The sequence below is a fragment of the Saccopteryx bilineata genome, chromosome 4, assembly GCF_036850765.1.
Source record: "Saccopteryx bilineata isolate mSacBil1 chromosome 4, mSacBil1_pri_phased_curated, whole genome shotgun sequence".
NCBI classification, from domain to species: domain Eukaryota; kingdom Metazoa; phylum Chordata; class Mammalia; order Chiroptera; family Emballonuridae; genus Saccopteryx; species Saccopteryx bilineata.
In genome coordinates, this window is record NC_089493.1 from 165,597,288 (window position 1) to 165,611,452 (window position 14,165).

At 46.6% G+C, this 14,165-nt stretch overlaps 1 long non-coding RNA gene across 1 annotated transcript in view; it reads left to right on the forward strand.

The window, feature by feature from the left end:
* The first annotated feature begins 4,169 nt into the window (after positions 1-4,169).
* The window catches only part of LOC136333480 (uncharacterized), a 58,708-nt gene continuing 48,712 nt past the window's right edge, over positions 4,170-14,165 (forward strand). The window contains exon 1 of the long non-coding RNA XR_010731044.1: positions 4,170-4,298. This is a non-coding gene — a long non-coding RNA (uncharacterized lncRNA). The remainder of the gene's footprint in view (positions 4,299-14,165) is intronic.

A 14,165-nucleotide genomic window follows, 5' to 3' on the forward strand; every position in this document is an offset into this window, starting at 1 on the left:
GTAGTATTATTATCCCTATTTTACAGATAAGTCTGAGGCTCAAAGAAGGCAGTAGGGTGACTTGCCCAAGTTCACAAAACGGTTATATCTCAGAGCAGTCTCCCAACCACTGTGTCATGCTGCCTCCACAACTGGATGGTTCTCCTGAGTTCACAAGTGTTGAAAATTCATTATAGTTCTGTAGCTAATGGACTTTCACAGAAAATATGCTTTGTCAGGGCCTTCTTTCTGCACAGACATTTTTCTCTATTTCCAGGAATGGAAAGTCACTGCTGTTGTAAAGGAACTTGGTAAAGCTCTGGCAATTTCTGCATCTGGCCACTGCTTAGTCCTGGGACTTAAGGTCTAATCCGAGAAAAGAGCCACGTGGAATGCAGTCCTTGGCCACGTCTCTGGTTCTTGGATGCAGCCAGCAACAACTGCGTACTCATGTAACACTCCCTCCTCACAGTGGAGGGGGGAGGATATTCTATTTTTTCTTTGATGGTTATCCTCTCTCATGACCAACCAACTTAGTAAAAGGGAATTAGCCAGAGACCTCATTGAAAACATGTCCTACCATCTCTTCTCCCGCAGCACTGCCAGCTCCCATATGGCCCAGCTGCCGGCTGCCTGCCGTACCAAGCTGCTGGGAGAAGCTTCCCTCCCTTCCAAGATAGTTATCCCTGCTTTCTTCCCCCATCCTCACCTTGCCCTGCCCCGATTAGAGCCTCAGAGGCATGTGCTTTCCCCAAGGGCCTGGAAAACTTCCCAGCCCCAAAGCCCTAGTGTCAGAATGCAGTAATGGATGTACTATCTCTGCTCTTCTCGCTGTACTATCTCTTCTCAGAAGGTGACTCTTGTCCCTTCCCATGGTCCAAAGATGGTTTTGGGGAGTGTGTGAGCAACCTCCCTACTCAGAAGCTACCAGACAGTGCTGTACTCTCCTCCAGCCTCTGAAGGTCACTGCCTGCTTTTTGGTCTGGAGGAGACAAAAATGTCAGCCTACCCCAGACTCTGCCCACCTGTTCCTCCTTCCCCACAGTCCTCACTTCTGTAACCTCCCAGCCTCCCTTCTCTTATTGCTGTCAGCACATGCTGTGTTAGGTATCTCTATACCTCACCCATCTTTTCAGCAACTCTTCCCCAAATCCTGGGCTGCTTCTCCTCCTTTCTCTCCATCCCTCTCTCCCTTCTCTCTGCTCAAGCACTTTCACCTCCATTCTGACCCAACTCTCCCCCCCCCCATTCCTCCCTGACCTCCAGTTATAGTTCTCTTCCTCAGATCTGCCCACCACCCCAGATCTGGCTGCCCATACCCTGCTCCCACCATCTTCCTGACTAGCACTGATCTCTGCCACTTGGGCCCTGGCCTCATATTTAATTTCTTTAAGATTTTAAAAAAGATTTATTCATTTTTAGAGAGGAGAGAGAGAGAGAGAAAGGAAGAAAGAGAGCCCTGGCCGGTTGGCTCAGTGGTAGAGCGTCGGCCTGGCGTGCAAGGGATCCCGGGTTCGATTCCCGGCCAGGGCACACAGGAGAAGCGCCCATCTGTTTCTCTACCCCTCCCCCTCTCCTTCCTCTCTGTCTCTCTCTTCCCCTCCCGCAGCGAGGCTCCATTGGAGCAAAGATAGCCTGGGTGCTGGGGATGGTTCCTTGGCCTCTGCCCCAGGCGCTAGAGTGGCTCTGGTCGTGGCAGAGCAACACCCCGGAGGGGCAGAGCATCGCCCCCTGGTGGGCAGAGCTTCGCCCCTGGTGGGCGTGCCGGGTGGATCCCGGTCGGGCGCATGCGGGAGTCTGTCTGACTGTCTCTCCCCTTTCCAGCTTTGGAAAAATACAAAAAAAAAAAAAAAAAAAAAAAAAAGAAAGAAAGAAAGAGAGAGAGAAGGGGGTATCAACTCCCTTTTGTGCCTTGACCAGGCAAGCCTAGAGTTTCAAACCAGAGACCTCAGTGTTCTAGGTCAACACTTTATCCACTGTACCACCACAGGTCAGGCATCATATTTGCAATCTCTTATCCTTTTTTAGTACAATTATTTCTGGTTAAAGCCATCATTCTTCTCTACCTTTAACACTGTCTTCCCTCCTCCTTCTTTTATACACTAGTTTATTTTTTAAATAACTGTGTAAAAGTAAAAAAAGAAAGTTAAGTAAATAATAAACAGGACAGGTGGTACTTGGATATTAGACATGCTACTCATAAACTCGTGATCTTCAAGTACCATGTGTCAATCATCCTGGCATGGCCCAATGCCAGGCACCAAATGGCTCTCACTAGATGTTGATTATAGATAACATTTTGGTCTAAAATCCCATAATCTGACAGCATGAAGCCTCCACAGTGATGCAGGGTATAGATGAGTAAAATATAGATGAAACTCAGGAAAAAGAGAAGAGATGAGAGAGAAGCAGTGACTCTCAAACTGGGACCTCTATCAGGTGTTAAATTTTTATTTTGAAGCTGATGGTCTATGTCCAGAGACTCGAAAGTCACAGAGTAAATATTCCATTGTGTATATTTACCTCTTCCTTATCAATTTGTCTATGGATGGACATGTAGATTGTTTCCATATTGCGGCTATTGTAAATAATGCTGCAAGGAACATGGTGACGCAGGTATCTTTGCAAACTTGTGTAGAGGTGTAGGCATACGATTATATCAAGCGAGGGAATTTGAAGGGAAAATCAATTTCTAAAATGAAAAACAAAAATTTTTTCAACGAGGATTTGCAGGCATGTTCTAGGATTTGCTCTGGGACTGTTTCAGTGATTTCTCTTTCTGTTGGAACAGGAGAAGGAGGCCTTCAGGACAGGCCTGGGCTTCAGCCCCTGTCTTCCCGTGTCCTTCCTCCCCTCTCCTAAATGAATGAAGTCTAAATACATTCTCTGTGAAAGGCCGCACTATTTGCTGTGAGGTTTAGGGGGATAAAGTTGCCAGAGAGCAATCCAGGTGTCAGCCTCAGCCCCAGTCCTCCCAACTACAACTCCGAGCCTAGTTGGGTCTAGATATGAGGAGGAGCAGCCTATAACTAAACCCTATGTGCCATTCACTGGACCGGGTACCAAGGGGACAGAGACCCTGCCTTCCAGGTACTTGCTCTAGCAGAGAGGGGTATCGTTTGGAGTCTCAGAGAACTGATCCAACGCGAGGCGAGAGCCTGTTGTCATCTCAGGCATCCAGCCCAGTGTACAGGCCTGAGCAGAGAGGCCAGAGCCCGATCTCTAGTCCCCGCAGTGCAGGCGGCTGGATAGCATTCTCCTCCGCACCCGCTGGCTCCAGACTGGGGCGGGGCCGTGCTGTGACACCACCCCCTCCTCGCCCCGCCCCGCGAGCGTTGCCAGGGTGATCAGGTGACTCGCAGTTTGCGGCTTTTGGGGCTGCTGTGACGTCAGGCGTGCCGCGGCTCCTCACTCACTCGGAGGCAGGTGCGGTGCCGCCTGTGCGGTCTCGCTCAGTCCCGTCCGCTCCCGACCCGACGGGTACCCAGCTTGTTAGTGGAGAGGTGAGGCTCGGCGTTCCCGGACCCGGCCAAGCTGGGACCAGGGAGGGGGTGAGGCGCGGGCAGGGCCCTTACCGGTTGTGTGCGTCCCGGAGCTCCCCAGAGTGAGCTCCAGGAGTGGCGGGGAGCGGCGTGGGATGGGCCCGCCTGGGTGGGGGTTTGCGCAGCCCCCGGAGAGGGGTGAGGATCCCAGAGAGCCTTCCGATGCCCACCCGGGTGTCTCCCCCTGTACACACCCTCACTCCGCCGGCTGTTCCCCCGGCGCCGGGTCGCCGCGCTGGCGGAGGCTGGCGGGGGCTGGCGGGGGCTGGCGGGGATGGGGTGGCGGTGTTCCGGCGCCCGGCCTCCGTGCCGGAGACTAAGGCGCTCGGCGTTACAGTGGTCTTGCAGCTCGAGGAGTCGGCGAACTCCGAGCGAGACTCGCCACACCCCGTCTCCGGGGACGTCTGCGGGAGGCTTCTGCATCTCTTTGCCTTGGGCTGCGATTTCTGGGCGCTGCCCGGGACCTACTAGGTGCTCTGAGCCGGGCCTGCGGGGGGCGGGAGGCCGCGCCCCAGCCCGCGGGTGGGCGCAGGGCCGGGGGTGTTCAGACAGGGGCTGCGGTGGGGAGAGATCCTGACGGTTGAGAGCGGTGGACTGTGATCTGAGACCTGTTGGGGGAGGTGAAATCTGAGCGGAGTCCTGAGGAGTGGCGACTGTTCTCCCGGCCACCGCCGGGGACTGGAAGAGCAGAGGGAGAGAGAAAGGAGACCTCCGGAGGAGACCGTAGTCCTTGCCTTGGAGGAAAGACGATTCTGTGACTGGACTGAATACTAGGGTGTGTGTGTGTGTGTGTGTGTGTGTGTGTGTGTGTGTGTGTGTGTGTCGGGGGGTGGGGAGTCTTGGAGAATTAGGTTAGGACGGGTTAGGAAAACTCTGGAGTGCCCAGGGGAGGGTTTGTGTGCTGCCGGAGTCAATGGAGCGTCGGCAGGATTGGTGTAGGAGGCTCACTGGGATGGGGAGACACTGAGGAGGCTGTTGTGACAACCTGGGAAAGAGGTGACAACATCTGGGACTCTGGTGTGATGGGATTCTGCGAACCCGGTTTATGAAATAGTTATAACGGACAAGGATGGGGGCGCAGGCAGCCAGGTGCGTACACGCAGCCCATTGTTAGCAGATTAAAACAAAAATTCTTAATTATGAGAGAAAGGAACCACCAACTTCATTTTATCTCATTTGGCTAGATTTAATGACTACCTGAGAGCTTTGTGCCCTTCTGCAGGGTTGGGCAAAAGTAGGTTTACAGTTGTGAGTACACACAACAGTTTGTTCTTGTTTAATTTATTATTGTATTTTTTCTGTACAAACTGTAAATCTACTTTTGCCCCACCCTATATATTCATGGTGGTTGGATTGTCCACAGCACTTGTTCAGAGGTTTCAAACTGTTTATAAATACCTCTTGTCCCCAGGATGAAACCCAAACTCTAAATGACAGGTAGGAGATTTAGTGGGGGAAGTTATTAAAAGATAATCAGTGCCCAAAATGTGAATCTCGGCATTGGGGAAGCTGCAAGAAGGCCTTGCTCTTTGTTAACTGTAGAACAAAGCGTTCCCCTTTTCTACCTGTTCCCCACAGCCTGTGGGCTTCCCAGTGTTGGACTGCTTTCAGACTTCTTATGTGGTAATTGGCCATTTTGCCTTAACTTCCTGAGAAACAGGAAGAAAATATTTTTATTACTGGAAAGGAATGATTTGGTGATTTATGGTTTTTCCCAGCTCTGGAATTTACTGATTCTGTGACTCAAAAATAAATAAATAAATAAATTTATAAAGCACTGATGTCCCTTTGGTAATGAACCTTAGGAACTTTCGTTTTCTGGGAGGAGGTGAAATGGATGAATCTTTTCCATCAATTTGTTTTGTATTTGTTTGACTCCTGAAAACAGAATTGAACCCCCAGGGATCTCATACAAGGCAGTTTAGGGAATTGCTGAGAATTTGGGAAGGTGGCTGTAGCTGGTTGGTGTGTAAACGTAGAAACATGCCTAACACTCAAGAGAGGCAAACCAAGAGTGGTGGCATCTGGGGAGAGCTAACTTCCAGGGAGCTTCCAGTCAGGTCAGTGAAGTCATTTTCTGCAAAAAAACAAAAACAAAAACTCTTAAGGTAGGTAACCTGAACAATGTGTTTGCCACACATTACTACTTATCCGATGAGTCTCCAACCCCATTCCTCCTGGTTATGATAGTGATTTTTAAGGGGCTTTGAAGGAGCCTCATAATGTTAAAAATCACTGGAAATTAGATTTCTTAGACACATTTTTTAAAAAAATTGTTAACCATTCTCCCAATCTCTTTGGAAATATTTGAACCGGCCAACTAATCATGCTTCCTTTGGAAAGAAACAGTCCACCCCCTGTCCCCCAAACCCTATAACTGGGTGCTGTCAGGGTGGTTAGGTAGGCCTAGAGTTTTGGGGAATTTTCCACTTTCATGCACTCCTGCTGCCTCCACAAGTTTTCCCAATCATAGAGCATTTAAGACTTCATTGTCAGGGGGGAAAATGTTAGTGCTTTCCCTAAAGGAGACTCACTGGGGCTGGGTGTTGTGCTGAGAAACTGCAATGCCCTCCCTGAAAGGGTAGCTGGGCCCAGGTGAGAGGCAGAACTAAGGTAAGAGCCAGAGACCTTCCATAGAACATTCACCTTTGTCACCCAAAGCCTTGGGCAAGGCCCTTCTTTCTTGGCACTGAAATATTCTTCAACCTTGAAATGAGAGAATGGTTAGTACTCCCTTCACAAAGGTACTAAGGAGGAGTAACGAAAGGCTTATATGAAGTTTGAGCTCATCCAAAGCAAATATTTTAATTCTTGGATGAATGTTAAATTTTGAGATGCAGTGAAATAAAGAGATGTGGATATTCTACAGTTTTATAAAAGCCTCTTTTAAACCCTAAGGCTTTTTTGTTGTTTTTTTCCTGGAGTATTTGGGCTTGGTTACTGATAGGCCTGTAATCAAGATCTGCAGGCCTGGTGATAAGTGCATGTTTGCATTTCACATGTAAATCAGTTCAGATTTTTCCCTACTCTTTCCTCTAGCCTTTTAGAGTGCCTGGAGTAAATCAGTAACCTTATAGGGGTGCTTTAGACCCAGCACCCTTTCAATCCTAAAGGATTTTGTTACTAAGCTCATCAGAGACAGAAGTGAGTAATAAAACTCACTAAATTGAATGAGTGAAATAGTCATTTTTAAAAATTACCCTGTCCTATGTCAGTCCACTGGTCCTACTACTTAGTCATATAGAGATTCAAGTATTTGCTGATGTTCCCAGAGACTGTACAGAATTGTTACATCCATATCTTAGACTTTAGACATATGTTGGGCAAAATTCTTTTTTTTTTTTTGTATTTTTCTGAAGCTGGAAACGGGGAGAGACAGTCAGACAGACTCCCGCCTGCGCCCGACCGGGATCCACCCGGCACGCCCACCAGGGGGTGACGCTCTGCCCACCAGGGGGCAATGCTCTGCCCCTCCAGGACGTCGCTCTGCCTCTACCAGAGCCACTCTAGCGCCTGGGGCAGAGGCCAAGGAGCCATCCCCAGCGCCCGGGCCATCTTTGCTCCAATGGAGCCTTGGCTGCGGGAGGGGAAGAGAGAGACAGAGAGAAAGGGGGGGGGGGGGTGGAGAAGCAAATGGGCGCTTCTCCTGTGTGCCCTGGCCGGGAATCGAACCCGGGTCCCCCGCACGCCAGGCCGACGCTCTACCGCTGAGCCAACCGGCCAGGGCCTGTTGGGCAAAATTCTTAAAGGCGAAGAAGAGGCTTCCTGTTTTTCTTGCACTGAGCTGAGGGCTGTGTCCCAGGCCTTCAAGCTCCCCACGCTTGGCCAAAGCTACTAATTGGCTTGGCTATAAAATGGGAGTCAGCAATTAAAAAAATATCAGCATGTGTAGAAGAGGATTGGTGGATGTAAGCTGACCCTCCAGCCAAAAAAGTTTATACCATTTTGGGCACTATATCCAAAGGGCACTTAAAAAGGACGTGAGCTGTGAGCTTGGAATTATTTCTTTTTAGTACTTTTTAGGAGACGTGGAATATTTGTACTAGTTAGGCCTCAAGCAAGGGAAGTAAATGGTTTCAGTAGTCTCTGTGGTCAGCAAGCCTGTGGTATGACTTTGCCAAAACCAACGGATGATATATATTTTTCTGAAGCCTTCTAATTAAATGGTTTAAAGGAGAGTTTGTAGTCATAGTGGGAAGAGGGCTTGGTTTACCTGCATTTATGCATTGGAAAGTAATGCCTTATTAACAGGTTAGTTCTCTGATTTATGCTAAAGAAATGTTAGTCCCTAGAGAATTGTTCCAAACTGTATATTGTTACCTGACATGATCTGACCACATGATCAGTGTTCAAAGAAAAGTAGGGATGGAGAACAACTGAACTGCAGAGATTTGGGGGGAGAAGAATTCCCAGAAGTGGTGCTAGACTTCTGCCACATGAAATTTCTAATGCTGCCTGCAGTATTTACCAGTCAGCTTTCAGTGTCTGGACCTTGGGCAGGATCATTTGGGGAGGATAGGTACTGCCTGCAGCCAAAGATATGACTAAGTGAATTTTTTCAGAGGTCAGGAGGCAGGTGGTAGGGATGGTTTGGGGTAGGCAGGCCTTCAGGGCAGGCCCCTTAAGTCCTATGTTCTGAAATTTCATGTGCCTCTATAACACCAGGAAGACAGCAGAGTGAAGAATATAGGAGTTAAAAAAAAATTAATGCAGTCAGTGTAAAACCACTGGTGTTTTTATATGAAATTTGCCAAAAGGAGGCGGAAGCGGTGGTGTGACTGTATGCTATACCACATTCTAGGCCCTTCACTGGGGGTGTGACTTCATTGGCATATTGTTCTTTCTGTGCAAGTATGCTCTTGGAAAACAGGTTTTAGTTCAGGGTGGATGCAAATTTTTGTTTAACTCATCAATACCCCATACTTTGAGCCCCTTGTCTTCCACATACATAGCTCTTTATGGATATTATTAATGACAGAAATTTGAAGATATCCTAGCATTTGTGTTTTCTAACCTTTGTGGTCCATAATGTCTGTTCCTTTAAAAATCCTATGAAAATGAAGAGAAGAAAAGCAGGAGAGAGTGGCTGTCCTGGGGTTGTCCATGGTCTAGGAGTGCTGCACATGGTCAGCGTGAGTGGTACTTGCTGGTGTGAAGTGAAATTTACTCGTCCATTAAGAGCCACCCTGCAGCGCTGGCTAAGCTGCAGCTTCCTCCAGGGGTCAGGAGGGGCGTGCTTAATGGGGGAGCAAAGCCAGGGCTGGTTTGGAGTCCCTCAGGAACCAGAAGTTCAATTGCCAGCACATTAAGCTGTAGGGGCCTCTTTCTAAGCCATCAAGATTTCAACTTTCCCACAAAGCGTAATCTAATGCTGGGGGTGGAGAGGAGTCAGGCAAAGACTGTCTTTCAGGGGCTGTGCTGGGGGTGGGGGGGACCTGGCCCGGGAAGTGGCCTTGTCAGGCTTGTTGGGAAGGATGGACCATTCCCCTTTGTAGTGTATCCCCCCAATGTGGCAGGGGGCAGAGCCATCCCTTTTCTCTCTATGCCTAACCTACCTTTTATTTCCCCAGCTCACTTGTGTTAACAGCTTTCTTCCCTCTCCTTTCTCTTCTGTTCACTGCTGCTTTCTCTTTCTATCTGCCCTCTTGCTGGGCCTCATTTTCTCTCCATTGTCACTTAGAGGGCTGGCTATTAGAAGTTCCAGAGTTACAGCGCTATCCTGTATGTCCCAGTGACTAGATGTAATTCAGAGGTCCCCAGCCTTTTTTTTTCTGAGGAGGAGCAACCTTCACTTCCCTTCCGCTTTCAGGTAGCATTGATGGGGTACTGATGAGAGCCCCTGACCTGAGTCAGTAGATGAGATTGAGGTGCCTCTCCCTTCCTGGGGGCCCCAGCAGTGTGGGAAGGGGGCCATGGGCACGATTTGCTGGCAGTGTAAACTGTCAGACAAGGGACTGAGGTCCAACGTCAACGAGTCCTGCATCCAGAGTCCTCTGGCTTCTGTAGAGAACCGTACATTGCTAACGAAGGCTGGGAAAGGGGCTCTTGGTTAGGTGGGCCTGGAACTCATGGGACTGTTTGTAACTGTGGATCCTGCCCTGTAGCTGGGTTTTCCAAGGCAGAGTGACTAGAGCAAACTGTGGTAGCTGGGTGGTTATTGGAAGCATCGCGAAGCATGGCTTTCCTGCTCAATGAGTTCAGAAATGGATTTTTTCTCCTAAAAGCTATGTGGCAGACTTTACTTAAAAATGATTAGCAGGGTTTTTTGTTTGTTTGTTTGTGTTTTGTTTTTTTTTACAGAGACAGAGAGAGAGTCAGAGAGAGGGATAGAGACAGACAGACGGGAACGGAGAGAGATGAGAAGCATCAATCATCAGTTTTTTGTTGCAACATCTTAGTTGTTTATTGATTGCTTTCTCATATGTGCCTTGACCGCGGGCCTTCAGCAGACCGAGTAACCCCTTGCTCGAGCCAGCGATCTTGGGTCCAAGCTGGTGAGCTTTTGCTCAAACCAGATGAGCCTGCGCTCAAGCTGGCGACCTCGGGGTCTTCCACATCTCCAGTCCGACACTCTATCCACTGCGCCACAGTCTGGTCAGGCATTAGCAGGGGTTTTAACGTTCATTGTTAACTATGTAAAGAAAAAATATATAACAAAAGTGCAGTTTAATGAATAATTATATTCATCAATATAACTGTAATCTATTCAGGTCTAGAAACGGAACTTTACTTTTAAACCCAAATGGATAGTAGAATGCTCTGTGTTGCAGTTTGCTTTTTTTTTAACTGTGTTGGCACTTTTCCATACCGGCACATGTGATTCTACCTCATTCTTCTTCAGGGTCACATAATAGCAGTTTCATGGTTTAGAAATTTCATGGTTTATTTAATCATTTCCATATTGATGGACCTTTGGGATTTTATATAGCATATAAATATGTATGTGTATATGTATGTTTTATATATATACTATATGCTATTATAAACAAATACAACAGTAATCATGTGGTATAAAATTATGTGTATATAATTTTTATTTTCCATTGTATCAGTAATATATAAATTCCTAAAGGTAAAATTGCTGGTTTAAAAAAATATGGTGTTTTTATTCATTTATTTGAAGTTTCACTTAAAAATATGTCTTTGTTAAAGAATTTGTAAGGAAAAAAAGATGGACTCAATAAAAAGAAGGCTGTTTCTTCCAAACATTAGGGGAAAATGGGGTCTAGTGCCTGGGCAGCTCAGGAGTAGGCCATTATTTTTTTAGGGCTGTTTAGTAAATGTTATAGATCTTATATCTCATAGAGCAGAAGGTTCTGGATCCTGCCAGAAGTTCTATATAGAAAAGTTTATGAAAAAAAGATTTTAGCAGATGATTTGTTATCCTCTGTGTTCCCTCAAAGTCTTCAAGGCCAGAATAATGCTAAAAAGTACATTACCAAGTTTAATGTTGGAGGGAAGCGAGATTGATTGGCAATATCCATACAGGATGTAGCAAAAGAAGTTTACTGTTGTTCATCTGGAAAAGAATTGATAATAGTACAAGAATAGGCCCTGGCTGCTTTGCTCAGTGGATAGAGTGTTGACCCGGTGTATGGATGTCCTGGATTTGATTCCCAGTCAGGGCACACAGGAGAAGTGACCATCTGCTTCTCTCCCTATTCCTCCCATTCTTCTTCCCCATTCCTCCCCCCTACTTCTTCCCCCCACCCTTTCTCACCCCCATTTCTCCCTCTTCCCCCCTCGCAGCCAGTGACTTGATTGGTTTGAGCATCAGCCTGGGTGCGTCAGCCTCAGGCACTAAAAAAAAAAAATTGCTCCTTTGTGCATTTTCCTCCAGATACAGTACCAAATAGAAAAGATAATTTTATTTTTATTAGCAGTACTGAAAAAGAAGAGCAAGCCAGCTAAATAGAGTTTTTTCTCTCATATCCCCAGTGCTTGGCCTGTCATGTAGTAGGTATTTATATTGATGAATAAACAGTATTAGGTTTGCCAGTAGTATCTGAAAAGTAAACATAAGTTACATGAAATCTTTTAAAAAGAGATAAAGAATAACTATGGAAAGGAAGCTGCAATAGTCCTGAAATGATCCTATTCTTAGCAAGACTGTTTGTGAGCTGAGCCTTTGGCCTCATCCCATACCATCTGCTTCAGCCATAATGAACTTGTTCAGTTCCTCAAATACATTCAGCCTTTTCTCAGAAATTGTTACCTCTGACCAGTGTGAGTCTGCTTAACCCTCAGGTGTTCATCACTTCCTCTCAGAAGCATTCTCTGACTTCCCTGATCTGTAGTCTCTACTTGGAGCTCACGGCACCAAGTGTTTCCTCTCTCTTAGCTTGGTTTCATAATTGCTGATGTTAATGTCTTTCTCACTAACCTGAGCAGAAATTGTCTCTCGCTTAGAGTGATCTCGGTAGTGCCTGGAACCACTAGTGCTGGGTCCACAGGTTTACAAACACTGTGAACATGAGATGATAGAATAGCACAAAACCAGTAATTCTAAAGCTTTTTTTAGGCTAACAAACCATACCCAAAATTATGGGTGTCAGAGTTAAGAAAAATTGAGGGACCTAGAATATAAAATAACCTATTTATAAAGATCCTATTAAAAGACCAGCTAATCAGGGAGTTTTAAAAAGACACATAAGAGGCCCCTGGCCAGTTGGCTCAGCGGTAGAGCATCGGCCTGGTGTGCGGGGGACCCGGGTTCGATTCCCAGCCAGGGCACATAGGAGAAGCGCCCATTTGCCTCTCCATGCCCCCCCTCCTTCCTCTCTGTCTCTCTCTTCTTCCCCTCCCGCAGCCAAGGCTCCATTGGAGCAAAGATGGCCCAGGCGCTGGGGATGGCTCCTTGGCCTCTGCCCCAGGCGCTAGAGTGGCTCTGGTCGTGGCAGAGTGACGCCCTGGAGGGGCAGAGCATCGCCCCCTGGTGGGCAGGGCATCGCCCCTGGTGGGCGTGCCGGGTGGATCCCGGTCGGGCTCAGGCGGGAGTCTGTCTGACTGTCTCTCCCCGTTTCCAGCTTCAGAGGAAAAAAAAAAAAAGACACAGAAGAGGTCTTTAGAATAAGATCTGCTCTCATGTTTTTAAACTTTAAAGACAATTTATAAATTCCCAAGAAGGATGTGTAAGGATGGAAGAATAAGCGTGACTTCTGGCTTTGACCATAGATCATTACAAGGTGGGAAAGTCTGCATGTGATCAAGAGAATTTTGCTTTTTATCCCACATCTAATACTTAGCTAAGTGACCTCTCGGTTTGAAGCAGAAGAAAACATTTATAGAACTTAGGGAGCTGAAGTCTCTTGTGAAAAAAAGAATCACCATTTTAAAACTGTAAGAAGCAGTGAAAAGTAGATGTAAAATAGGTTCCCAGAAAGGGGAAGATTAGTAATAGGAAGGGAAATTGGGGTACTGGAAGTGGATAGAAGATCTACAAAGGCATTGTAAACATTTTAAAAAAAAGTGAACAGTGTAGAAAACACTAAGAAGACTTAATTTTTTTCTGACTATATAGGTTGCCTTAGTCAAACTTCCAGAAATACAGAAGAATATAAATAAATAACAATTGCTTTTAATTCCAGCCAATTTTTCTCTTCTAGCCAAATTTTGTCTGTCTGCTGTTACTGTACAGCTTAAAGTGTGAAAATTCTTAATATACAACTCAGTGTGTTTATAGCACTCATATAAACATGACTCAGCCCAAGATGAGAATATTTCTATTATCCCAGAAGGCTCTCCTTGTGCCTCTTACAGTCAGTATTCATAGACTCATTTTGGCTGTTCTTGAACCTTGTGTAAGTGGAATTATACAGTGTAAAGTCTGTAGAGTCTGGCTTCTTTTGCTCATCTTTGTCTGTAGGATTCATCCACATTGTTGTATGTAGTATTCTATCTTTTTTTTTTTATTGATGAACAATTTTTTATTATATAACTACACTATAATCTATTGGTTCAGCTCTTGGTGAACATTTAGATAGTTTTTAGGTTGGGCCTATTATAAACAAAGCTGCTTTGAATGTTGTTATTTATGTCTTTGGTGGACTTATGCACTCATTTCACCCCAGTATATGTCTTTAAGAGTCAAGTTGCTGGGTCATAATACTGTCAATGTCATGAGGATATTACATACTTCTAAAAGCTTGATTGTTTTAGCTTTTATATAGTCAGTGATATAGTGTGAATTATTTTTTTGTTAATAAGGATGAAGATCAAGGTTCATCCCTCCACTTTTGCAAGAATATATATATATATATATATTTATTTTTTTTTTTGTATCTTTCCGAAGCTGGAAAAGGGGAGGCAGTCAGACAGACTCCCGCGTGCGCCCAACCGGGATCCACCCAGCATGCCCGCCATGGGGCGATGCTCTGCCCATCTTGGGGCATTGCTCTGCCGCAGTCAGAGCCATCCCAGCACCTGAGGCAGAGGCCACAGAGCCATCCTCAGCGCCCAGGCAAACTTTGCTCCAGTGGAGCCTTGGCTGCGGGAGGGGAAGAGAGAGACAGAGAGGAAGGAGAGGGGAGGTGTGGAGAAGCAGATGGGCGCTTTTCCTATGTGCCCTGGCCGGGAATCGAACCCGGGACTCCTGCACGCCAGGCCGATGCTCTACCACTGAGCCAACCAGCCAGGGATTTTACA